The sequence below is a fragment of the Balaenoptera physalus genome (assembly GCF_965194825.1).
Source record: "Balaenoptera physalus genome assembly, chromosome: 17".
NCBI classification, from domain to species: Eukaryota; Metazoa; Chordata; class Mammalia; order Artiodactyla; family Balaenopteridae; genus Balaenoptera; species Balaenoptera physalus.
The window spans coordinates 74,090,162-74,117,005 of NC_138895.1; the positions used below are offsets into that span (position 1 = coordinate 74,090,162).

General features: G+C 38.7%; 1 long non-coding RNA gene across 14 annotated transcripts in view; it reads right to left on the reverse strand.

Moving 5' to 3' along the window:
- The window catches only part of LOC309647108, a 111,768-nt gene that overhangs the window by 70,669 nt on the left and 14,255 nt on the right, over positions 1–26,844 (reverse strand). For 10 of the 14 annotated variants that reach the window (XR_014255795.1, XR_014255796.1, XR_014255797.1 and 7 more), the window contains exons 3-4: positions 25,543–25,614; positions 24,997–25,105 (exon numbers count right to left, since the gene is read on the reverse strand). This is a non-coding gene — a long non-coding RNA (uncharacterized lncRNA). Of the gene's footprint in view, positions 1–47; positions 6,549–20,517; positions 25,106–25,542; positions 25,615–26,844 lie in introns of those variants that run through there. The other 4 variants (XR_014255807.1, XR_014255808.1, XR_014255805.1 and 1 more) reach the window with 3 other exon arrangements.

Sequence of the window (26,844 nt, forward strand, 5' to 3'; positions counted from 1 at the left end):
AGTAAAGCCATATTTCAGTGTATCTAAGACAACGTTAATTGCAAAGTGTGGCATTCTTTATGTATCACTCATAAAGTAAAATGCTGCCAATTATACTATGATATGCCATTAATTGTAAGATGTATTCTGATATCAGAGATTAATTAAAAATATATTTTAGAATAGATGAATTACAGCATGTCATTATTCCCATTGCAAAAATGGGGTAACTAGGCCCAGAAATGTGTAAGAACTTGCTTGAGGTCACATAATTTGCACATGGTAGTAAATAGATTTAAACCTAAATCCACCTGGCTTCAAAGCTTGAGTTATTAATCACGATGACATATTGCTCTCTAGTCATCTAGCCATTTAGCTGTAGGACTCAAATTCAAACCCATGTTTGTCTGACTCTGAATTAGTAATGGATAAAACTTAATGAGTATCTAATATATGTCAGGTATAGTGCCTGGAGGTTTATTGTTGCTATTTTATTTAATACTGATAATAAGCCTGTAAATTAGAGGTTACTAATCCCATTTTGCAGACGAAGAAATTGAGGCACTGGCTTGCTAAAAGCCACAGAACTGGTGAAGAGTAGGGCCAAGGCTTGATTCTAGGTCCTTCTGCCTTCAAAGATACATGTTCCACTGTCCTACACTGCTGCTTGTTTTGTCTATAGTTGAATTTTGCAAAAAGTGCTCATGGATGTAGGGCAATGCTTATCTAAAGAAATTAATCCCTGTTGAAAAAATTTTGGACATTGATATATAGCTACCTCATATTATACTGCAAAGGCTATTACTCAGGCTATTATTTAGACAAAGGAGGATTGTTTTTGGTGCCTGTTTTCTCCACCTCCTTCCTTTGCCCGATCCTGTCAAATGACGTAACTGTAGGAACCATTCAGGAAACAGCTTTACCTATTCAGGTATGTGAAGCTCACAGGTGAATAGCATAGAGCATAGGTATGTAGAGTCTAAACAAAGAAATGGTAAGGGTTCAGAACCATCCCTTTTTCTATGCTCCTTGAGAATTTCTCTACTTTTGCATATTGGGCTTCATAGTAATTATAGCTAACTAACATTATTGCCTGTCTTTGGGTTCTCCTGAAAAGTAGACCCTGTGATAAGGACTTCAGGGCAAGTAATTTATATGGGAGATGATCACAAGATGCCCAATACGTGATTGGAGAAAGAGAGATGGGAAGGGTAGAAAAACAGAGTACATTTATGAGTGACTATTTCTGGGGGCCACTGCTGGGATCTCACTGAGGAACTCTGTAGAACATGACTCAGAATTATCACAATGAGGGATGGGAAGCTGGGGTATTTGTCCATTGACTCTTGTCTCACTGACTGAGGATTTTCTATTGGGATGTTAAATTCGTAGTGCTTCTGGGTTTTATCTACATGCACTGGTACAAACTTCCATTGATATGGAAGAAAGCTCTCAGACAGAGAAGCAGAGAGCTATAGATGCTTGAGATGGGAAACCGTCAGACCCAAGAATTGTCCACGGCAGATTCAGGTAAACTCAGAAGTATGTTGGAGGGATGGGAGGCATCTCAGCATAATCTTCTACGCCTTCTTACCGTGGACTGAGCGTTATGTTACTGTCTTTATTTGTGTTACTCAACGCAATACTGTGTAAATGTCAGTTGCCCAAATAAACTGTATTCTTCCTAAAATCAGAGACTGTTTTATTTGTCCTGTCTTTGTACCTCCAGGGACTGGCACAGTGTTGGACGGGGTAGAGTAGAAATGTGAAGAGTTGGGGACAGGGCTATCATTGCAGTGGCATGGAGGTGAAAAACTGTATACTTTATCCAAGAATTCAAGTGGAATAGAAGGGAGGTCTTCTCAAGCACCATTCTGGAATTCATTGTTTCCATGGGGTATATTGATTGCAAAAATGCCTCCAATTCTTCACTCTTCCTGTGTTCTTGCCACTTGCCTTATAACTTTGCAGTGCCTCTAACTCTGGCTCTGGGCATGTCCATGTGACTTGTTTTGGCCATTGGGGTGTTAGTGTGCATAATTCAAGTACAGGCTTGAAATTGCTTGCACGGTTGATCTTGGGTTGCTTTTGTAGCTCTGCATTGTTATGAGAACATACATGGATTAGCCCTCAGGAGGATGGAAGGACAAGTGGAGCAGAACCAAGTTGCTTTGGTTGTTCTGGTTGAGGCCATACTAGACCAGCTAACAGCCTAGACCAGAGCAACAGTGCTACCAGGAAACCCATGTCTGTTACGTGCAAGCCCAGGTGAAATTAACCAGGGCTCATTCCCCAGCCTCTGAACCCCACAGACACAGGAGCAAAACAAATGTTTATTGTCCTAGGCCACTAAGGTTTGTGGTTGTTTGTAGAACAGCATTTTTGTGGCAATATGTAATTGATACACCCCATGCAGAGTATACAAAGGAATAAAGAGAAAAATGGCAAAGCGCTACTGAAAGGCATATGCTGGGCAGCCAGTTAGTCTAACTCAGCAGCCAAATGATTCCCTTATGGTCACCAACATGAAGCATGTGTCATGAAAATCAGTGCATCAATAAATTTACCTATTATGACGTGTCATCAGCTGCTTGGGATTACTTGTCACCTGCAGAAGCTGCAAACATTAAAACCGTAAATGCCTGGAGTTTAGGGTTTGTAGGGCAGAGAAGCAGTGTGAGATGGAGCTGACCACACAAGCAGGAGCCAGACACAGATGAATTTGGATGCTTTCCTGGAGTTATCAGGATGCTCGGGGCATGAATGAATGTCATTTGAATGAATGAGATATGCTGGGAATGATGGACATTTCCTGGCATTACTTGATTGAGGGTAGGTACCTACCTCAGTAAAAAACTGGCTGTTAGTTGGTAAAAATGTCATCTGCTACTGCAAATTTTACTTCCCTCATGGGCTTTTTTTTTTTTTTTTTGAGTAATATTTGTCAGGTTATGTAGCATATAATCAGAGACATGGGGCACCTTTAAATGTTGTAATTTTTCAAGGCGAAAAGCCTTCTGCTAAAGAGAAGACGGGAAGAAGACCAAATCAAATAACAATTATGAATAATACTCAGCCCATAACAAAAGGCTCTGGATTTTATAATATGTTCCTGCCAAAGGCCATGTGTAATATTTCCTTGTTAGGAGTTCCCAACCACTATGAAATCCACAAAACCTCTCCCAGCTGTTGAAGACTTATCCTCCGTCCTTTCCCATTCTGGGACATATCCATAAGGTTTAGAAAATATGACTAAGTTTCCCAACTTGAATGACACTAATAGTAATTTTCTAAGGCTTTGGAGAAAGATGTAAGAAAACCACAGTGCATGTCTGTTTGAAAACTGTTCTGTTTAATGATTTGTGGTGTTCCAAAGGTGGAGGGTGAGACAGAACTGTTTAAGAAACTTGCTTTCAATGATTTGAGTGATCTTAAGATTACATTTATAATCAGTACAAATTAAATTACATTTAAACTTGAGGTTCAAAAGTGAAGCATTAAGAAGGAAGTGAGCAGGTAGACAAATTTACTTCCATTTTGTGAAAGAACTTAATGGGACTTTAAACGCATGTAGGGACGTTATGAATTCTCCTCCTGACATATGTGAGATTGTAGTACATCATTCTGCTTGAGTCAAACTTCTCTTGAGTAGGAAATAGAATAAGAATATTTAGAAATACAAGAATAGAAATACAAGAAATATAAGAGTGTCCTACTAAGAATAAAACCCCAAATGAGAAGAAAGTAACTTGAAAATAATGAAGAACATGTATGATATATCAATTGCTCATTTCTTTAGCACTTCCAGCAGGTTGTCTGTGATATCTACTGAAAGCCAACATTTACGGGGCCAATGACTGAGCCAGACAATGTGCTGAGCACATATATTAACTTGTTTAATTCTTATAACAATGCATTGAAGTTGGTACTATTTTTATCCTCATTTTATAGGTAAGGAACTTGAGGTTGAGAAAGGTTAAGTATGTCACCCAAGATCATACAGATAGTAAGTGACAGTGCCACTAGTCAACCCCATGTCTGGGTAAGGCTAGAGCTCATGGTTTAATCAACACGCTCAGATGTTTACACCTTTTGACACTCCATCTGTTGAGAAAGCAAGGTCCTGGTGACCCACTAATTCCAACAAAAAAGTGTCAGGGCTGTTTTATATTGACTCTTGGAAACATTCCAGTTAGATGAAGCAGTTATTGACAATAATTGCATAGTAGTCCAGAAGCCTTTTAATTCGTACCTAGGTATTGTTCTTTCTTTAAACTTTGCTAAAAGTACTTAGCGATTCATGACTAAATTGTTTTCTAAATTGGCAAAACATTATCTTCAATAGATAAAGCATAATTACCTAGAAGTCTTACTTATATTGCTACTCATCCTGAAGAAAGCTTAGCCAGTTAGTTCTCAAAGCAATGGAGCAAGAAACTTGGGGATACCTCCTATAATCTTGCAAACCTAAATCAGTGATGGAGTCATAAATGCCACAGAAGGTGCCAAGGACCTTGAAGTCACGAGGCCTTCGTATTCAGGGGGACGATGGCAGGGGAGCTTTTACCATTGTTATACCTTCCCCTTCATTCTGTGGGAATGACCCCTGACTTGTGTCTCCTTACAGCATCTTATTGTCCCAAGGTAAGAGTAAGTGTTCTACTCTGCCTTTGCTAATATTCTTGCACATCTTGGAAGATGTTTCCTTCTTTAATGATGCCAGTCCTTGCATTCTTGTTAGGAAATTAAGGTTGGAAAGAATATGTCCAGAGATATTTTAATATACATTTTTAAAATTATTGTTTATGTGTGATGAGGCCAACAGATCAAGAGATAACTCATTGAAAAGAGAGTTTGTTATACTCACAGATCCCAAGAGAAAGGAGCATGGCATAGGCCATTTGGGGAAACACCAGGGATGGTCAGGGGGCAGAGGGAGAGAGGGAAACTGTGGACAAACGTTTTCATTTTGTGGTTTCCATAAAAAGAAACAGGCAAGACAGGGTGAGCAGACTTCGGATTGGCTAGTTTAAATAGTTTCAGTGAGCTCTGGGGTGTAAGCTATCCCTGGTTGTCTGGTACCTGGCCTTGGAGTGATGAGGGTAGGTAGATGGTGGTGGGGCTGTGAGGGCCCAGTAAGGCATGTGGTTGGGGATATGGCTCTGGACTGGTTGGCTCATGGTGGAAAGTCATGCTCGTGGGCGAGTTGTTTACCATCTCCAGGAACTGGCAATTCCTGGAGGAACAATCCTTCCAGGATCAGCAAGACCCCAGATGTCAAAGCATCAGAATACAAAAAATAAAACCCATGGTTAATACAAGAGGGAAACTGGGAAGAGTTCATCTTTCTGACAGGAAATGTGGCTTCCACATGTGTATGTGTGTGCATGCACATGTGTGTACACACATGTGAGTGTGAGTCTGTGGCATATTAATTGGTTTCACAGCGTCACCTGAAGTCTTAGAATTTCTAGTGATTCAATATGCATTTCTAGGAATTGAGGCTTCCACATGGACCACATTATAAATAGCATGTGTCCCCCATCCATCTTTTATTGGCTTGGCCTGGCTCCAAGGACTCTATCTGAGAAGCCCAAGAACTGCTATACTGACTCTTCCTCCTTCTCTAGAAAGTCATCAATTCTGGGTGGAACTGGAGGTTTAGATCATAGTGGTCATCCTTTTAACCTCTCATTTTAACTAGCTTCTACTAAACTGAGGGCTGTGGTCATTATCCAAGGTGGAGACTCTCCTCCAGCTTCTCCTTCCTCTTAGTATGGTTGGAAGTTGTCCTTAAGATTTGAGCATTTTAGTTAACCAATTCTTCCTTCTTTTCTTCCATAAGAATATTTATTTATTAACTTTTATGTGCTAACACAAATCCAGGCATCTTGAGGGTATACAAAGAGAAACCAGACAAGGAGTTTACAGCCTCATACAGCTTCAGAGAGAAATCTTTTTCAAATTTATTTTATTTTTTATTGAAGTATAGTTAATTTACAATGTTGTGTTAGTTTCAAGTGTAGAGCAAAGTGATTCCGTTACATATATATATAGTTTCAAGTGTAAAGCAAAGTGATTCAGTTATACATATATATAAAATATATATATTATATATATGTAATTCTTTTCCATTACAAGTTATTACAAGATATTGAGTAGAGTTCCTGTGCTATACAGTAGGTCCTTGTTGTTTGCCTATTTTATATATAGTGGTGTGTATCTGTTAATTCCAAACTCCTAACTTATCTCCGCCCCACCACCATCCCCTTTGGTAACCACACATTTGTTTTCTATGTCTGTGAGTCTATTTCTGTTTTGTAAATAAGTTCCTTTGTATCATTTTTAAGATTGCACATATAAGTGATATCATATATTTGTCTTTCTCTGCAGAGATAAATCTTAACAGTTCTCTGAAGGCAAAACCATACTTATTCATTTGCTAATTCAAGTTCCTATTGCATCTTAAATGTTGTCTGAGCCTTGAGAAACACACTGCTTTCAATTGGTGTTAGGAAGTATGTCAAAGTTTATCCCTAAGGATGAACCACAGAGACGGCAAAGACTATCTACATTAGGGAGAGAAGAGAGTCAAGAGTTGGGGGGTCCAGGGTCACATATATCTGATTTCAGATTCCATCTCTGGACCTTACTACTTCTAAGAACTTGGGCTAGTTGCTTAGGTATCTTAGTCTTAGTTCTGTCCTCTGTTTACGAAAATAGTCATTATTTAAAAGTCGTGGAGGAAAGAATTGATCCAGTTAAGATTGTTGTCACAATAACCGAGAAAATTTGTGGAAATCCCTTGACACTGTGCCCAATACATATTAAATACTCACAAGTATGCTTTATTGTTAGCATTATTGTCAATAGTGCTGTGTTTAAGGAGGAAAAGCATGAGTATTGACATCAGGGAAGTCTGAGGCTCGGTGCTGATTCTGCTGCTTACTAGGCATGTAATCCTGGGGTACATTACTTAACATTTCTGAATCAGAAATAATCACACCTACCTTTCATGTGATAAAACTGAAAGATAATGAGTGTAGGATGCCTATAACTTATTATTTTCTGGCTTCCACGTGAAGTGGTAGCTGTAACTATTAGTGTTATCTAGTGATGAACTAAGAATCTTAGACTCCTGGAAAATCAGCCATGCATTTCTGTGGGACAAGATAGGGTGCAGGGAGAGAAAAGGATCATTCTGCTTTTTATGATGCTCCTTTTTTTTTTTTTTTTCCTTTGGCACTGTTTGAATAGAGGTCACTGGTTGGCGCCTGTACAGGATGCCTGTGGTTCTACCCTCCCAACCCACCATGCCTTTGGTCCAGTCTCCAGGACCTGCGTTTATGCCTGTCTCTGTGGCTACCTATGACCACAATTGGAGAAAGTCCAGCCGGCTGGGGGAGCCTCATGTATGAGTCTGTGTTCCTGGGTGCCTGCCAGTGGATTCATTTTTCTGGAGGAATGTGTAATACGTACTGAGATTCTGTGGGGCCTCAAGATGGGAGGACACTCAGGGCCAAGGGGACCTGGAACCGGGGTAAGGAGGGCAGGGAGAAGGCTGTGCAAAGACATTTTTGCTCTTTGGCCCCATCTTCATGTTGAGTGCCCCAGGGCTCAGTCCTTGGTTCCCCCTGCCCTGTTTCTTGGTGACGTCACCCAGACTTAAGTAACAACCGTGTGCTCACAACTAATAATTTATATCCAGTACATAGTCAGGGTTTAAGTATTTGTAGAAAAACAAAGAAAGAAAGGAGGAAAGAAATTAAAGTAAGGGAGGGAAGGAGGGTAGGAGGGAGGGAGGGAAGAAGGAAGGCAGTATTGTTAACTTGAAAGGATGTACTGCACTGGTATTAAAAAACTAAATATAAAAGCATGGGTTGTGAAGCACAGATAACATGGGTTCAAATCTAAAATCTCTCACTTTCAGGCTAATTTGGGACAAATTATTTAATCTCTGGATGCTTCAATTTTCTCTTGTCAAATGGGAATAATAAAAGTTATCTCATTTGTTTGGAGGTTGTTTGGAGATATAAATATGCTGGTACATGTGAAATGCTTTTAAAATTACCTGGAAAATCATAAATGTTTCTAAATATTAGCTATTATCACATAAATATAAACTGTATATCTGATAGACCTTGTATGAAATACCCAAATGACTTAAAAGTGGTGAAAATCAAATTAAGATTCCAATGTATGAGCCATAAATGTGTGGAATGATTACACACGTTTCTGGATCTATATTTGAGAAGAATATCTTAGGTAATGTTACCAAATGGGTGACATGTTAGGAGAAGATATTTTTAATGTTAAAATTAAGAAAGAATTAATATCCAAAATATAATTTAAATTGACAGGCTGAAGCAGGGAGCCATTAAGAAAATGGGCAAAGTGACCAGACAATTTATAGAAACTGAAGTCTAAATGTCTGAAGAATATATAAAAATGTGCTTGAGCTCACTGGACATAATAGTGCTAACACAATGAGATACTACTTTATACCCATTAGAATGGCAAAAAATGGAAATGTTGGGACAGTCAATTGCTGTCAGAACTTTGAGAGGACAAGAATTTTTATGTACAGTTGATGAAGAGTAAATAGGAACAATCATTTTGAGAAGCAGGTAGGCAATAATTAGCTAAAACAAGTATTTCTTTTCCTTTTGACCCAATCAACCCAATCCTATATATTCCAGAATAATTCTTTTTTTTAATTGAAGTATATTTGATTCAGAGTGTTAAGTTCTATTAATTTTTGCTGCTGTAGAGCAAAGTGATTCAGTTATACATACTTTTTTATATTCCTTTCCATTATGGTTTATCACAGGATATTGAATATGGTTCCCTGTGCGATACAGTAGGACCTTGTTTTTTATCCATTCTATATATAATAGTTTGCATCTGCTAACCCCAAACTCCCAGTCCATCCCTCCCCTACTCCACCTCGCCCTCCCTCTTGACAGCCACAAGTCTGTTCTCTATGTCTGTGAGTCTGTTTTTGTTTTATAGATAGGTTCATTTGTGTCATATTTTAGATTCCACATATAAGTGATATATGGTATTTGTCTTTCTCTTTCTCACTTACTTCATTTAATATGATAATCTCTAAGTCCATCCATATTGCTGCAAATGGCATTATTCCATTCTTTTTTATGGCTGAGTAGTATTCCATTATATATATGTACCATATCTCTTTATCCATTCATCCGTTGATGGACATTTAGGTTGTTTTCATGTCTTGGCTATTGTGAATAGTGCTGCTATGAACATACAGGTACATGTCTCTTTTTGAATTATAGTTTTGTCCAGGTATATGCTGAGGAGTAAGACTACTGGATTATATGTCAATTCTGTTTTTAATTTTTGAGGAACCTCAATACTGTTTTCCATAGTGGCTGCACCAACTTACATTCCCACCAACAGTATAGGAGGGTTCCCTCTTCTCCACACCCTCTCCAGCATTGTTACTTGTAGACTTTTTAACGATGGCTATTCTGACTGGTGTGAGGTGGTACCTTATTGTAGTTTTGACTTGCATTTCTCCAATAATTAGCGATGCTGAGCATCTTTTCATGTGCCTTCTGTGTGTCTTCTTTAGAGAAATGTCTATTTAGGTCTTCTGCCCATCTTTCAATTGGGTTGTTTGGTTTTTTATTTTGTAGTTGAGTTGTATGAGCTGTTGATATATTTTGAAAATTAAGCCTTTGTCAGTCACATCATTTGCAAATAGTTTCTCCCAGTCTGTAGTCTGCCTTTTTGTTTTGTTTATTGTTACCTTTGCTCTACAAAAGCTTGTAAGTTTGATTAAGTCCCATTTGTTTATTTTTGCTTTTATGTCTACTGCCTTAGGTGACTGACCTAAGAAAACATTGATATGATTTATGTCAGAAAATGTTTTGCCTATGTTCTCTTCTAGGAGTTTTATGGTGTCATGTCTTATTAAGTCTTTAAACCATTTTGAGTTTATTTTTGTGTATGGTGTGGGGGTGTGTTCTGCCTTCATTGATTTACATGCAGCTGTCCAGCTTCCCAACACCACTTGCTGAAGAGACTGTCTTTTTCCATTGTATATTCTTGCCTCCTTTGTTGAAGATTGACTGTAGGTGTGGGGTTTATGTTTATTTCTGGGCTCTCTATTCTGTTCCATTGATCCATATGTCTGTTTTTGTGCCAATACCATGCTGTTTTGATTATTGTTACTTTGTAGTATTGTCTGAAGCCTGGGAGGGTTATGTCTCCTGCTTTGTTCTTTTTCCTCAGGATTGCTTTGGCAATTCTGGGTCTTTTATGGTTCCATATAAATTTTAGGATTATTTGTTCTAGTTCTGTGAAAAATGTCATGGGTGATTTGATAGGGATTGCATTAAATCTGTAGATTGCTTTGGGTAGTGTGGCCATTTTAATAATATTAATTCTTCCTATCCCAGAACATGGGATATCTTTCAATTACTTTGAATCATCTTCACTTTCCTTTATTAATGTTTTATAGTTCTCAGAATATAACTCTTTCACCACCTTGGTGAGGTTTATTCTTAAGTATTTTATATTTTTTTGATGCAATTTTAAAAGGAATTGTTTGTTTACATTCCTTTTCTGATATTTCATTGTTGGTGTAAAGAAATGCAACCAATTTCTGTATGTTAAACTTGTATCCTGCTACCTTGCTGAATTCGTTTATCAGTTCTAGTAGTTTTTGTGTGGAGTCTTTAGGGTTTTCTATCCATAGTAACATGTTATCTGCATATAATGACAATTTTACCTCTTCCCTTCCGATTTGGATACCTTTTATTTCTTGTCAGATTGCTGTGGCTAGGGCTTCCAATACCATGTTGAATAGAAGTGATGAGAGTGGGCATCCTTGTCTTGTTTCAGATTTTAGTGGGAAGGCTTTCAGCTTTTCACCATTGAGTATTATACTGGCTGTGGGTTTGTCATAAATAGCTTTTATTATCTTGAGATGTGTCCAGAACAATTCTTATAAATGTTCATAAGGGACCATGTACAAGCATGTTTTTGAGTGTTATTTTTGGTGGCAGGGAACTGAAGGCAACCAAGGTTAATCCCTAAGGAAACACATAAGTGATAGATGCACACTAAGAAACTATGGGCTCCAGTAAGAAACACAAACTAGATGTCCACAGCCACACAGATAAATCCTCACAAGAGTGTTAGAGTTAGAAAAAGATGAGTTACAATCTTATATCATTTATGTAAATTGAAACACATATGTAAAACAACAGCGGGAATTTTATGAGAATATACTAATATTTACGGGCAGATATTGAAAGCTTTATATTGAGTGTCTATGGACTAGAGAATGGGACTGGGCACCAGAGAATTGGGGAAACAGGTAAATTAAACTCCAGTGTCACCTGTGGAGATAAATAAGGTCATTGTGTTTAGGATGATAAGTTCAGCTCTCTATACTTAAAATCTAATTTAAACAGCAAAAAGATGTCAGTTGACTACACAGATATTTATGTGGTATAAAAAACAAAAACATTTCAAAGAGTGTTTTAAATGATCTCCATTCCATACATTACAATGTGCTAAAAGCAATAAAAAAATTAAACATCTTTGACACAATTTAAAAAAGAAACATTACTTATTTGTACTCTTGCATTACCTATTCTCAGAGTTATTTTTTAACTTAATCAGCATTCAAAGGGAATTTCAACTTTTTATAGCCCCAGAATTATATTTCTCTTTGTAGTTGCATAGTTCGATGTTCCCATACATTTATAATTGGACCAGTCCTGAAAAACTGAAACCAAAACCAGCAGACCAAATGCATAGAAGAGTCAGTTGATTGTTTACCTGCGTACATTCAACCACTGTATGAGTGGTTTGGTGGGTTCTAGCACCACTGACACATCATCTTTGACTCAGTTTTTTCACTTCAACACTTCGCTAATTAAATTGTTCTTAACTTCATCAGAATACGTCCTCTTTCCAGACACTTTAGATCTATCTCCCTCAGTCTTTGCAACTTTTGTTTGCCTTTGTTAATTGGCCAAGTTCTACCTACTCTCTCTAAAAGGAATCTGCAGTAGTACTTTCCAAGGTGTTCCCCCCATTAAAATGGTATGTTCAATAACAACTTGGCTTTCTTCTCCACCTGAAGTCATCTGGACACCCAAACATTTGGCTGAAGGGACAGAAGTTACTGTATCCAACTGGAGGAAATAACACCTGTAAAATGGAAAACGTGAGTCAAACTGTTTTACGGGGCTTCTGGGAAAATAATCACACTACAAGAGCTCAGGATCCTCTGAGTGTGAAGCCTGGTGTTTAATCACCTATGCGTTCCTTTTGTGGTATTCACTGAAAGACTATTGGCCTGTGGAGGAGACCAGGAAACTGGCCAGTGTTCACATTCATTCTTCCCTCTGTTGACAACCAAATAAGTACTTAGGGTTCTTCTTCCCAACAGAGGCTACACACCTCATACACACACTGGTAAGGATGATTTTTTTTAAAGAATATTTATTTTTAATTAATTAATTAATTAATTATATTTATTTATTTTTGGCTGCGTTGGGTCATCGTTGCTGCGCACAGGCTTTCTCTAGTTGCAGCGAGCGGGGGCTACTCTTCGTTGTGGTGCGTGGGCTTCTCATTGAGGTGGCTTCTCCTATTGCGGAGCATGGGCTCTAGGCACGCGGGCTTCAGTAGTTGTGGCACAAAGGCTCAGTAGTTGTGGCTCGGGGGCTCTAGAGCGCAGGCTCAGGAGCTGTGGCGCACAGGCTTAGTTGCTCCGCGGCATGTGGGATCTTCCTGGACCAGGGCTCGAATCCGTGTCCCCTGCATTGGCAGGCAGATTCTTAACCACTGCACCACCAGGGAAGTCCCAAAGATGATTTTTAGATGTATGGATTTTGCAATGCCAAGTTGAGTGTGTATGTGTGTGTGTGCCTGTGTGTGACAAAATAGGTGATAATGAGATTGTTGAAATGAAGTAGAATTCTTTTCTTGAACAATCCTGTACTATTTGGGGGCTACTCATAAAGAAGAATCTTATAGAATATACACTGCAGGTAAGGTTTTGCAGAGTGAAAATGCAGACTCTTTCAAAGAAGCCATGAATTTACAAGTTCCACAATGGAATAAGAGCCTTTTAACTCCTCCAAGGCAAAAAGGAAGACTATTTCTTTCTGTGCCGTTTGCCTTCAGATAGTGGAATGATAAAAGGTAAGATAGTTGATATGCAGAAAAATTTTGGTTTTGGAATAAGCACGGTATATACACAGCATGGTTTAATTCTCACAATCACCATGTGAGGTGGGAATTTTTATTTCAGTTACATAGATGAGAAGATCCAGTCTCAAACAGGTTTTAAGTGACAATTTATAAACATGGAGCCAAGTCTTGAATCATGTTGGATTTTAAGCTTCTAGAGGACAGGCACATTCTGAACTCTCAAAATGTAAACCAGTGCTTAAGAATGGACCTCAATCAATATTTGTTAATAAAGTAAAGAGTGAATGAATGAATGATTAAGTAAATAATTGAATGGGATGCATTGAGTTAAACTCTGTCCACTAGTCCTTATAATGTGAACCTTCAGTGGTTAAAGTTCATGGAAGGTTAATGTGTGGCTGGAAATAAAGAAGATGTGATGGGATTCACCAAACCGAACCTTAACTTGTTGCATAAAATGCAGCCAAATAGCACAGCCTTTTTTTTTTTTTTTAACATCTTTATTAAAGTATAACTGCTTTACAATGGTGTGTTAGTTTCTGCTTTATAACAAAGTGAATCAGCTATACATATACATATATCCCCAAATCTCCTCCCTCTTGCATCTCCCTCCCTCCCACCCTCCCTATCCCACCCCTCTAGGTGGTCACAAAGCACCGAGCTGATCTCCCTGTGCTATGCGGCTGCTTCCCACTAGCCATCTATTTTACATTTGGTAGTGTATGTATGTCCATGCCACTCTCTCACTTCGTCCCAGCTTACCCTTCCCCCTCCCCATGTCCTCAAATCCATTCTCTACATCGGCGTCTTTATTCCTATCCTACCCCTAGGTTCTTCAGAACCAATTGTTTTTTTGTTTTTTTTTTTTTTAGATTCCATATATATGTGTTAGCATACAGTATTTGTTTTTCTCTTTCTAACTTACTTCACTCTGTATGACAGTCTCTAGGTCCATCCACCTCACTACAAATACCTCAATTTCGTTTCTTTTTATGGCTGAGTAATATTCCATTGTATATATATGCCATATCTTCTTTATCCATGTGTTGATGGACACTTTGGTTGCTTCCATGTCCTGGCTATTGTAAATAGAGCTGCGATGAACATTGTGGTTCATGACTCTTTTTGAATTATGGTTTTCTCAGGGTATATGCCCAGTAGTGGGATTGCTGGGTCGTATGGTAGTTCTATTCGTTTTTTAAGGAACCTCCATACTGTTCTCCATAGTGGCTGTATCAATTTACATTCCCACCAACAATGCAAGAGGGTTCCCTTTTCTCCACACCCTCTCCAGCATTTATTGTTTGTAGATTTTTTGATGATGGCCATTCTGACAGGTGTGAGGTGATACCTCACTGTAGTTTTGATTTGCATTTCTCTAATGATTAGTGATGTTGAACATCCTTTCATGTGTTTGTTGGCAATCTGTATATCTTCTTTGGAGAAATGTCTATTTAGGCACAGCCTTTTTTGCATCACTGTGATGAACAGAGTAACAGCCCATGTAATCAGTTCCAATGGTTATACCAAGGCATTTCTATCGAGACTTTAATAACTTTGTTTAATGAGGGGGAACTTATTTAGAAAAGGAAATGATTTCATAATAAATTTCTAAGAAAGCTTACTCTGAGCTCTGCTTAAAATGCAGTTTATTAATGATGGACTTTAATAAAGAAAACTGTGTACCTCTAAAAGATGGAGAAATAATATGGGCTAGAAAGCTGCAATTAGCTAGTCTAATAAGTGCATTGTACTATCTCCTTGTGTTTTAATGTGCAAATCTCTGTTTAGGAATGATTTTGACTATCTTATCATGTATTTGTTTGCTTTTATTGTTTTCTGTAAACTGCCTGTTTGTATCTTTTATCTAGTTTTGTTTTGGGGGGGGTAGTGTTGATTGGCAGGGGATAAATTTATGTTCCAGGTATCAATTTTTTTAATTGATTTTAAACATGGGTGGGGGGAATCCCATTAAATTTACGGTTTTATTTTTCCCATTTATGTCTCTAATCATTCTAGAATTCACAAGTTTTTGTTGTGTTAGATAGGATATGGATTCATTTTTCATGCTAAAAGGAACCAGTATTTGCTCACACCATCTACTAAAAAAGTGTCGTTTTCCCATAATTAGTTGTGTCAACTTTATTATATATTTAGATCTCATATATTAATGAGTCTGTCTCAGGGCTATTTATTATCTTCCATTATTCAATTTGCCTGTTATTACACCAGTAAAACACTATTTTTATTACTATGGTCTTGCTGCATGTCTTAATATCTGATAAGAATAAGCATATTCCCTTTAATATTTTTAAGGTTACTTTAGCTAATTTTAGTCTATATACATTTAAGGTTTACCAAGTATATAAAAATCATCCAAGTTAAATTTTTATTGGGCTTGCTTGAAATTTGTAGATTAGTTTGGGGGAGAATTGATGTGTTTAAATTTGTGTTATCCTATCCGAAAGCATGGAGTGAGAAGAGGGCACCTGAAGAAGTGTTGAGGTCAATCCAGAGGCAGAGGGAGAGGAGAGATTGTGGCCACAGCCTTTATTGTGGTTTCTGCAGGAGGGAATGGGCAGGTGAGACAAGGTAAGCAGGTTGGAATAATTTCAGCAGGCTTTGGAGTGTAGGAGCTGTCCTTAGTTGACTAGTACCTGGTATTGGGGTGGTTAGGGCAGGTGGAGAGTGGCCTGGAACGTAAGAGCTGGATAGAGGAAGTGGTTAGGAGGATGGGCTCTGGATTGGTCAATTTGAATGAAAGATGCACTCGTAGAGCAGTTGTTTGCTAGCCCTGCATGAGGCAGCCCTGAAGGGTCAGCACGGACCCCCAAGATATCAAAATATCAGAATTACAGACTAAAAAGATACAGTTGATATAAATATAGACATATACATGCATGGGTGTATACATATACATACATATGCGTCATAGGTATAGTTATATAGTTCTACAGTCAGGCTGGGAAAGAGAGGGTGATTTTTCCAACCGTGACACAGCTGTTCAAACATGGGATCTGACCTGGCAGTTCCATGCCTAACATCAGTGCAATAGCGTTCTACCGTGCTATTCTGCTTGGTTCTGCTTGTGGTTTGAGCTTGGCTCCATGGGGACATAAAAGTCCGGCAGAGGGTCATTCCCTGATACTTGAAGCAGAGTGCTGCAGGAGCAAAGGCCTCCTGTATTTCTGCATCAGAGGTTAGCAGGCTTGGCAAGATATCTTGCAGAGCGTGGGGGCGGGGGGCGGGGAAGAGGAAAAGGAATAAACTAAGTTTCTTGAAAGTATCAGTTTTGTTTTCAAATCATTCTGCATTCTTGTTTAACTTATTTTATAAGTGAAAGGGTATTGTTGTGGTGGTGGTTGTTTTAATGGTGTGCTTCTAATAAATACAATGTTCTGTTTTAAAGGTCTGTGCCGGAGGCCTGTCTGCAAATGTGCAGGATCCTAAATTTGTAAGGCTGAAGAAATCTTGTAATCAGTTTGAGTACTCATTTTAGATATAAGGAAATTGAGATCAAAAGGCCTTACAGATCCATGTTTGATTAGGGGACATTCTGATGCTAGAACCTAGGTATATGAATTCTTTCCTCCTGCACCTGGCTGTGATTATTTAAGGAAGTGTTTCCACACTATTCTTGGCTTTATATTCTGTCCTTGGCTTATCTTTCCTTTAGTGTATCCCGTACCCCCAAATACACTGCCCATGACAGTCAAACTGACTTAGAAGTAGTTCCTTAAATGTACTACAGCAGGCTCTGCTCATCCTTCATCCTCCTGGCGAACACTCACCCGTCCATCCCACAGTGGTCCTCTCAAGCGTGGTCCTTAGGGGGATTCCCTGATCCACTCCAGTTCAGATTCTGTGCTCTGGGTCTACGTAGTAGTCACATGTTATTGATCATAGAACGCTGAATTATAGGCTTTCTTGTCTCTCTTCTTGACTAGATTAAAGGATCTTTGTGGGTTAAGTCTTTGGCTGTCAGGTCTTCATTTCTAGTGCCTCTCATACAGTATTTATACCTGACGTTGCTTATAGAAAAATCATTCACCACAGAAAAGAAATGATATGTTTGCTTGTGTATGTGTGTGTGGGTGGGTTTATGTCACCTGTGTTCAAGTATAATGATCTTCTGATTATTTCCAAGTCACTTGAATAAAAAGTATGGTTGTATAATTGAAGTGTGTGCTGTTGTGCTTGAAAACCAATGAAAGAAAAAGCCAGCAAAGGTCTTAGTCGAACTCTGAATCAGAAGCTGTCTTTCCTTATAGCTTTACATCTCTCTGGAATGTTCTTGCATTTCTTTTTTTTTTTTTTTTAATTTTTATTGGTGTATGGTTGTGTTTACACTTTACTCTGTTGTGTTGGCCTCCACTGCACAACAAAATGAACCAGCCATACATATACAGATCTCCCCTCCTGTTTGGACCTCCCTCCCATTGAGGTTACCACAGGGCATTAGGTAGAGTTCCCTGTGCTATACAGTATGTTCCCATCAATTGTCTATTTTATACATAGTACCAATAATGTTTATGTGTCAATCCTAGTCTCCCAATTCCTCCCACCCCATCCCTTTTCCCCTTGGTATCTATACATTTGTTCTCTGCGTCTGTCTATTTTTGCTGTGCAGATAAGATCATCTATACCGTTTTTCTAGATTCCACATATATGTGTTATTATACGATATTTGCTTTTCTCTTTCTGACTTTTTTCACTCTGTATGACACTCTCTAGTCTTGCATTTCTTTTACATAAGAATTCCTTCTATGCCTCTAAGGTTCATCCCCAAGAATCACTTGTTCATATCTATGTTGTTTTTGTGAATCTTTAAAATAACATCTTGGTCCCATATTTTGTTAGCTTAGATCGTGTCTCTCTTTGTTCTTGATGATACAATCTCCACTATTCCCTCTCTCCTATATTTTAGAACAACTGGATGTGTTTTTCTTCTATCTAATGTAAATTCCTTGCATGTAGGGATGGTAAGTCTTCTTTGTTTATTTTTTTATAAGAGCTTTATTGAGAGAGAATTCACACACCATACAATTTACACATTTAAAGTATGCAGTTCAGTAGTTTTTCAAATAGTCACAGAGTTGTATAACCATCACCACAATTAATTTTAGAGCTTTTTCATCATCCCCAAAAGTAAGAGATTTTTTAGTAGTCACTCCCATTGCCCTCCTCCCCAGTTTCCTCTTCCCAGCCCCAGACAACCATTAACCTACTTTCTGTCTCTATAGATTTGCCTCTTCTGGACATTTCATACAAACATAATCATATATTATATGGGGTCGTTGGTGGTGGGCTTCTTTCACTTAGCATAATATTTTTAAGGTTCATCCATGTAGCTGAATTGTATTCCATTATATGAATATATCACATTTTGTTTATCCATTTATCTATTGATAAGCTTTTTGGTTGTTTCCAATTTGGGCTATCATGAATTATGCTGTATGGACATTTGTGTACAAGGTTTTGTGTGAACATTTGTCTTTATTTCTCTTGAATACATACCTGGAAATGGAATTGCTGAGTCATATGGTAACCCTGTATTTAACTCTTTGAGGAGCTGCCAGACTGTTTTCTAAAGTGGTTGCACTATTTTATATTTCCAGTAGCAGTATATGAAGTTCCACTTTTCTGTATCCTCTCCAAACTTGTGATTATCTATTTTTTAAAATTATTATAGTCATCCTAGTGGGTGAGAAGTAGTCTCATTGTGGTTTTGATTTACATTTCCCTGATGGCTAAGGATGTTGGACATCTTTTCTGTGCTTATTGCCCATTTGTATATCCTCCTTTGATGAACGTCTATTCAGATCCTTTGCCCATTTCTTTTAAAACGTCTTAAGAAAACAAATATTTGTCATCTGGGTCAGGATTCCTAGTGCAGCTTAACTGGGTCCTCTGTCTCAGGGCTGTCAGAAGGCTGTAGTCCAGGATTTAGTTATTCTAGACTCCTTGATGATGTCCAGTTTATCTATTCTTTTCTTTTGTTGTTTGTACTTTTGATGTCGTATCTAAGAAGCTACTGCCTAACCTAAGGTCATGAAGATTTAAGTCTATGTTTTCTTCAAAGACTTTTATAGATTAAACTCTTACGTTTAGGTTTTGATACATTTTAAGTTAATTTTTGAGTATGGTGTGAAGTCAGGGTCTATCTTCATTCTTTTGCCTGTGCTTATCCAGCTGTCTTAGCACCATCTGTTGAAAAGACTGTTCTTTCCCTATTGAATGGTTTTGAAACACTTGGTGAAAATCAGCTGACCACAGGCACATGGATTTATTTTTGAATTCTCAGTTCTATTCCACTGATCTATATGTATTGTGCCAGTACCACCCTGTCTGGATTACCATTGTTTTGTAGTATGTTTTGAAATTAGAAAATGTGAGTCTTCCTAATTGTTCTTTTCCTGGTTTACTTTGGCTATTGAGCTCCTTGCAATTCCATATGAATTTCAGAATCCGTTCATCAATTTATACAAAGAAATAAGCTGGGATTTTCTTTTGATTGCATTGAATTTGTAGATCAGTTTGGAGAGTATTGCCATATTAGCAATATTGTTTTTCAATCCAGGAATGCAAGATACCTTTCCAATTATTTAGGGCTTCTGTAATTTCTTTCAATAATGTTTTGTAGTTTTTAGAATATCAGTTTTACACTTATTTTGTTAGATTTCTTTCTGTGTATTTGATTCTTTTTTAATGCTATTGTAGATAGAGTTCTTTTTTACTAATTTCATTTTTGGATCATTTATTACAAGTGTATAAAAATATAATTAACTTTTGTATATTGATCTTGTATCTTGAAACCTTGCTGAACTCATTTATTAATTCTAATAATTTTTTAGTGGGTTCCTTGGGATTTTCTATATATAAGATTATTTCATGAGCAAATAAAGATAGCTTAACTTCTCCCTTTCTAATCTGGAGTCTATCTTATTTCTTGCCTAATTGCTCTGATGAGAACCTATAGCACAGTGTTGAATAGAAGTAGTTAGAGAAGATATCCTTTTCTTTTTCCTGATCTTAGAGGGAAAAACTCTATTCTTTCACCCTTGCATGTGCTGTTAGTTATGAGCTTTTTGTAGATGGCTTTTATCAGGCTAAGTACCCTTCAATTCCTATTTGTTTGGTGTTTTAATCATGAAGGAGTATTGAATTTTGTCTTTTTATTTATTTTCCCAGCTCTTACATACTGTTAGTTTCATATAGTAACTACTCATTAAATAATAAATGAAATTCGTATGCATACAAATGAATTAATAAAATCAGAGTTACATGAAGAAACAATTTCATTAATGGTTGAAGGGTAAAGAGAAAAATAGATGATCATATTTAAGTGATTTTACTTAAATCTCCACTTTTCATGTAGTATAAAGAAATAGACATAAATTACAAAATTTTGTGTTTTTTCAATCTGATATAGAACCCTGTTATAAATACAAAGCATCAACATTTGAGAAAAGATGCTATTTTTTTTTCATTGGAGATGCTTAACTTGATATCAACAGGGAAGCAACACTTTTCATCTGATAAACACTCATCCTATTTGCAAATCAAACTTATAAAAAAATGGAAAATCCTTATTTTTCTTACACTAGTCAAGAGAAGGCACAGACTCAGGCAGCAGTAAGGCTTTTGGTTTAGAAAAGAACCTCTGTGTTGTAGTTGTTTGTGAAGAAACTTAGTTCTCTTGGAGAAAGCAGTCCCTGGTGAAAGCACTCCTATTTTTAAACAAATTGCCTTTCATCCTTTATTCAGTTGGAGGGCTTCTAAGATTTTCCAAATAGAAAGGCACATTGCTTGTCCTAAGTAGCTAATATAAGATGAACCCTGATACAGTCCAGCCTGCCTGGACTCTTCGGTCTAGAAATGCACGTTGCTCACAGTAGCACAGAGAATAACCACGGTTAGGAATGCATCTGTTTGCACTGAATGAAGACAAGTCATTGTTATAAGGGACTTGCTGGTTTCCCTTTAGTCTTGGTGTTGCAGGAATATATTTTGAACTTCCTTCCTCCCTTCCTCCCTTTTTTCCTTCCCTGTTTCTATATTTTGTCCCTCTCTCTCCTTCTTATATTTTGTCTTTTCCATCAATGTTTGTAGTGTCCCTAGTTTGTGTGTAGCTTTGTGCTAGACACCATGGGCAATAAAAGGAAGTAGGAAAACCTAGCTCTTAATCTTTTTTCTTAAAATGAAAACAATAAAAGTATATATACAAAAGGGAAACGTGTGTAAAATAAACTTGTAAATGTGAGTCCATTGTTATCAACTTCATGGTAGAGGCAATAACTGATAGAAGAGTTGAGAATAGCTGGTGGGCGGTGAGTGTAGAGGTGTCAGAGCTGGAACGGTTTTCCAGTCACTTAAGGATAGAGCCGTCTAGACTTCTGAAAAGCACAGGCTTGGATACAAACAAGTGTATTCTTTTTTCCTGCTTGCTAGCTGGAAAGAATTTCAACTAATGAGGTACTCTACTTTGGAAACTGATAGTGGAGACAGAAATGCCCATTATAAACAGGGTGACTGTATATTTTCTAAACTGAGACCTGTTTGAGAGTGAAAGGGAGTGCTCTTAATTACACAAAGGATACAGGCATAAAGTGGGACTGTCCTGGGCAAACTGAGATGAATAGATAACCTAAAGGATGCTTACAGATGATTTTTTATGTTTCTTTGGGAGATGGAGGTGGGGGGTTAAGAACTGGAAATGTATTCCTATTTTAAAACAAGCACATTATACTACTGCCCACAAGAATTTTTGTTCCTTTGTTTTTGTTAAATTTTAAAGTTTGGATTCTGTGACAAATGTACCCTCTCAGGAGTCACTCTCTCCTCTGAGGGACCCCTGAATTCATTCTAGGTTAGAGGAAAAAGGAAAGGCAAAGATCCAGTGGTGAGAACAAACTTGATGGGTCCTAGGAAATGATGAGAGGCCAAAATGGCTGGAGAGAAGTGAGTAAAGAAGAGAGTGATGAGTAGAGGGAGCTCATATAGGTCTGCTTCTCATCCTACCTTCGGAAGGCACTAAAACAGAGAGAGGGGCTGCATTTAGAGCATCGCTAACTGAGTCCAAAGCCTGGCTTTGCCCCTTAACAGGCTTTGTACCCTTGGACCAGTTGTTCAATTTCTGTCTGTCTCTGTCTCTTTTCAGAGGAAGGCTCATAGAACCTACAGCAAGGAACTAACTGTGAGACTCACGTGTGCTGATACACGTAGGTTTAGAATGTCAGCGGAACATAGCGTTAAGTGTCTAAGTGTTTTAAGAAAGGTTAATGGTTGATATTGTTATTCATCTCAGTGGGGGCAATAATTATTTTTTTTAAGGAAGAAATAGACCAGACCCAGGGGTTGATTTTTGAGACCCCTATCACCTGGTCCTGAGTGTTTCTCCCACTACTGGGTCATTTTAGTAGAGAGAATTAATGTTAAAGATCTTTCAGATGCTGGACAAGTATTCATAGGTCCAGTAGCCTGTGGACCTCAGCATAAACAGACTTCCAGCTTTAATTTTCAATTACTGAAATACTGGTTTAGATGCCTCAACCCTGCAATCCATATCCATGGACCTCACGTTCACCTTGGAAATACCTGGGAATCTTTCCAGGGTTTGTCCTCCAGATGGTAAGAAACTCAAGACCTACTCTGAAAAATAATAATGGAACCAACAACAACAGTAATAATAGTGAATCGCAGCCCACATTTATTGATTCTCCACTCCATGCAGCTGACCACCTTGCTGAGTGGTTTCAAGGTAGTACCTTGTTTAATTCTCAAAATAACCATATGAGTTGAGAGAGTTTACATAGCACAGCTAAGGCTGTGGGGCTTGGGGGACAGGGATTCAAATCCAAGTCAGCCTGTGCTTATGTCTGCGCTGTGCTGCCTCCCCATGGGGAGAAGTGGTTCTAGGGCAACAGCAAATATTTTAGACAGAGAGTCATCACCGTGTCCTTTAGCCTTATTAACCTACAAATCCTGCAGGAATAGCCTAGCTGATACCTCTGCCTCTGCCAAAAAGCGAATGTCTCCATCTGACAGTGATCTGGATTTTCCTAGTGCTTATGCCACTCATGGGAAGCCAGATGAAACAACCTAGGAAAGAGCATCGCCGTCAGGTGACCGAACTGCTACATATGATGTTAATCTGGGGCTGCATGAGTGATCCTCTTATGACCCGGTATGTGCAACGCACTTTTGAAGAGATCTGACCTATTCCCAGAGAATGACTTTTCATCTAGAGAATCTGTGCCTCGCTCAGCAGTGGCAGGAACAGTGAGTGCTCTTCATTCTGGCGCCAGCCTGAACTTGTGCCTGGTTAAGTGGCATTGAGCATTCACCTTATTAGACCTTTGGTGGATCCAGCAAATTCATGGAAAGCCATTACAGGGAAAGAACTGACTCTGGGCTTGCCACCGTGTAATTCTACTCCGTCTTCTATTTCAAGGTGACTAGCACATCTCCGTTATCGAATTTCAGGGAGGGAGGGGAACTAAAAGCAATCTAGGGAGGTAGCCTTGTGTTGTAGTGACAAGTGTGGAAGCACAGTTTCTGAGGTCAGTGTAGGTGGATTCACATCTCAGCTTTGGAAATTAATACCTAAATGACTAGTTACTTAAAACTCTGTGTTCTTCAGTTTCCTTTGGTATCTGGTGTATAGAGTTGTTGTAAGGATCAGTTGACATTATGGATGTGAAAAGGCGTAGCTCACGTGGAAGGAGCAGTTCATGCATTGACCCAGCCTCCATTCAGGGTCCCTCTTCCCTTGGCCTCCTTCCAGCTAAGGATGGTCATATGAGACTCTTTTGTCCAGTAGAACTAAAGCAGACTTCTTTTGGGTGGGCTTCTAGAAATACTTGTACTGATAAAATATTTCTTTTGCCTCTTTAGTTTCTCTCCCCACACACACTCCTTTTTTGTTAACTGGAACACATATGTGAGGTCTGTGGTACTACTGCCCTCTTATAACCATGAGTAAATGCGTGAAAGCAATTAGAACAGTTTGGGCACATGGTTAAAACTACAAAGTGTCAATACTATCATCATCATCATCAACAACTTTATCATTATTATAAGCATGAGGATAAGGTCTATTGACTCATGATCATGGAGCAAAAAAACAGAAACTTCGCGAGTCCCCGATAGCATCGATGTACCAGCTTATCCAGCACCTAACTGTGGACTTCTTGAAATATTAAACATATAACCTTGCATTTCTCTATGTTGCTGTTAGGCATTGCATTTCTTGCAGCTAAATGAAATCGTGATATAACACAGAATCTGTTAGTTCTTGATTGTGTCATTATTTCAGTCTAAAGAAGTGGCTAATGCTGGAATTCCCAGTACAGTTATCTCAACCGAACAGTCATCCAGTCTCTGCTTGAACACTTCCAGTGACTAGAAGCTCACTACTCCTCAAGGCAGGTTATTCTACCTTTGGGCAGGTCTGACATCTAGAAGGATATTTCTTATGAAAATATTTGTTAAAATATCAACTATCTTAACACTGAGGAGTAATATTAATGGTGAAAAAAGTCTATACCTGGTGTCTGACTTAATCCAGATTGGCACACCTACATACCACAGAGTTGGTATGTAATTAAAAGGAACAATGTAAATCTCAAAATTGGAATCCAAGGCTTGACTGTGGAAATTCTTCCTTGGACGTAGATTTGTAATTATATTCTGATTGGGCACCAGTCTCCCAGGATTTAAATGCACCGTTATCCCAATCAGTTGATGGACACCCTTGGCAGGAAATTGGTGTTCATAAATATATATTAAGTAAATGAGCTCTTATGTACTTACGGTTTTGATGGCACCAGTAATTGATGGATACCAGGCCTTGAAGTACAAAAGGAGTTAGCTCATTCCCCTGATGTATGTTGAACCAGGAGAATGGGGGTGGGAAAGCATGCTGGGGAGAGAGTAAAAAACAAAAGTTACCACATCCACCCAACCGGATTTGTCTGACTCCCATGAAGTCTGCTTCTTTGGGGCATGTGTTTTGTTTTCCAGGGATGATTGCTTCAGTTCCCTGGTGTTTCTGGGCTTGTGTAAAGTCTCACCTTTACCATGCAAGTCCCATCCAGGTGAATAGGGAAGGAGTGGTCAGATAGAAAGGAATGGGAGAGGTTTCAACAAACCTTGAGGAAATAAAGCCAAAGTGTATAGAGGCCTAACTAATCTGATTTTCTCTCTTATAAAGTACTTCCACCCCTATTTGACCCAAATCTCTGCCCTGACTAACACCATAAAAGCAATGGGGTTTTCTTTGTGGTGAACTCTTATGAACAAGATGGAGTTTGTTGTTAACTATCGGGAAATTCTGGACACACGATGCCCCAGGCCTACCTTGATAACATTTTGTTCTTCACAGAAATCATCAGAACTGGAATTGGGGGAGTTCTTCACTGAAGTGAGGGCCTGGAGGCAGAGACATGAGACCCATTTCTGTCAATTAGAAGATGCTTAAGAAGCATCTGTTTCTACTGCCACCACACCCCACGCCCCAGCATCAAGTCATACAAAGATAGCATGGTAGTACTGAAAGGGACCCTTTCTAGCACAGCGTTCCCTTTGTGCCAAGTCCCAGGGAAATCACAGAGTTTATGAGAGAACCAGGCAATAAAGTGAGTAGGAGCATGGATTTTCAAGGCAAACTTCATGCTTTCCATTCCCTTCTCCACTACTAATCATGTCGTTTTAGGGACGCTTTTTAAAGGCCCCTAGCCTACGTTTCCTCCTCTACTAAGTGGAAATAATAATGGCATTTTCTTCAAAGGTTGTTCAAAGAATTGATGATAATAGCCTTAAAGCCTTTAAAACAGTGATAGTCAAACAGTAAGCATTCAATAAATGTTAGGTGTTATCCATTTACCCACTAAATATCTAACAAGGGTTAGATATTATATATCTAATAAATATATCACACCCAGAACTGTGCTAAGGTCTGGGAACGAAATGTTAAATGAAACACACATTGCCCCCTGAGCTCATGGAGTTCACGGTATGTATATTGAAGAAAACTTAAGTTAAATAGATAATAGCAATACAGTGGTATCGGTTCTGCCAGGGGTAAGCACAAGTGCGCCCTGGGGATCAGAGGAGGGCGGTGACCCCGTAGTCAGTGAAGACTCTTCTGAAGAGGTGATGTGTAGACGGCTGCATGCTGGTGGTAGTGCTGGGGAGGAGGTGGGTGAGTATTCCAGGCAGAGGGAGCAAGAGCTCCCCAGGAGTTTTGAGCAAGGTACAGTAGGGCTGTTGTAAGGAGCAGAATGAAGTTCCCAGGAGGGGAACATCATGAGGGAGAAAAGGCAGAAGGTAAACCTGGAGGAACCAGGGCCAGGCATGCGCATTGCGGGAGGCACTTTGTTATGGGGAGTTTGCTGATCAGATTTCCACCTTACAGTGGAAGGTGGGGAAAAACAAGTGAAGAAACACTCGCCCCTCTTTGGTTCTCAATTCTCATGTTCTCTAATCCTTTGGAAACATCTTTTCCTCAGTCATCCCCAGAGGCCCTAGACTCTAAGCCCTAGAGAGATAAAGGGAGCTCAGATCCAACACAGTCAAGATGGAGAAGCCTGGGTAGGATTGTGTTTCTTTCCGTCCCCAATACCGCAGTGTCGGGTGAGAGGGCGGTCAGAGGGCAGTTGC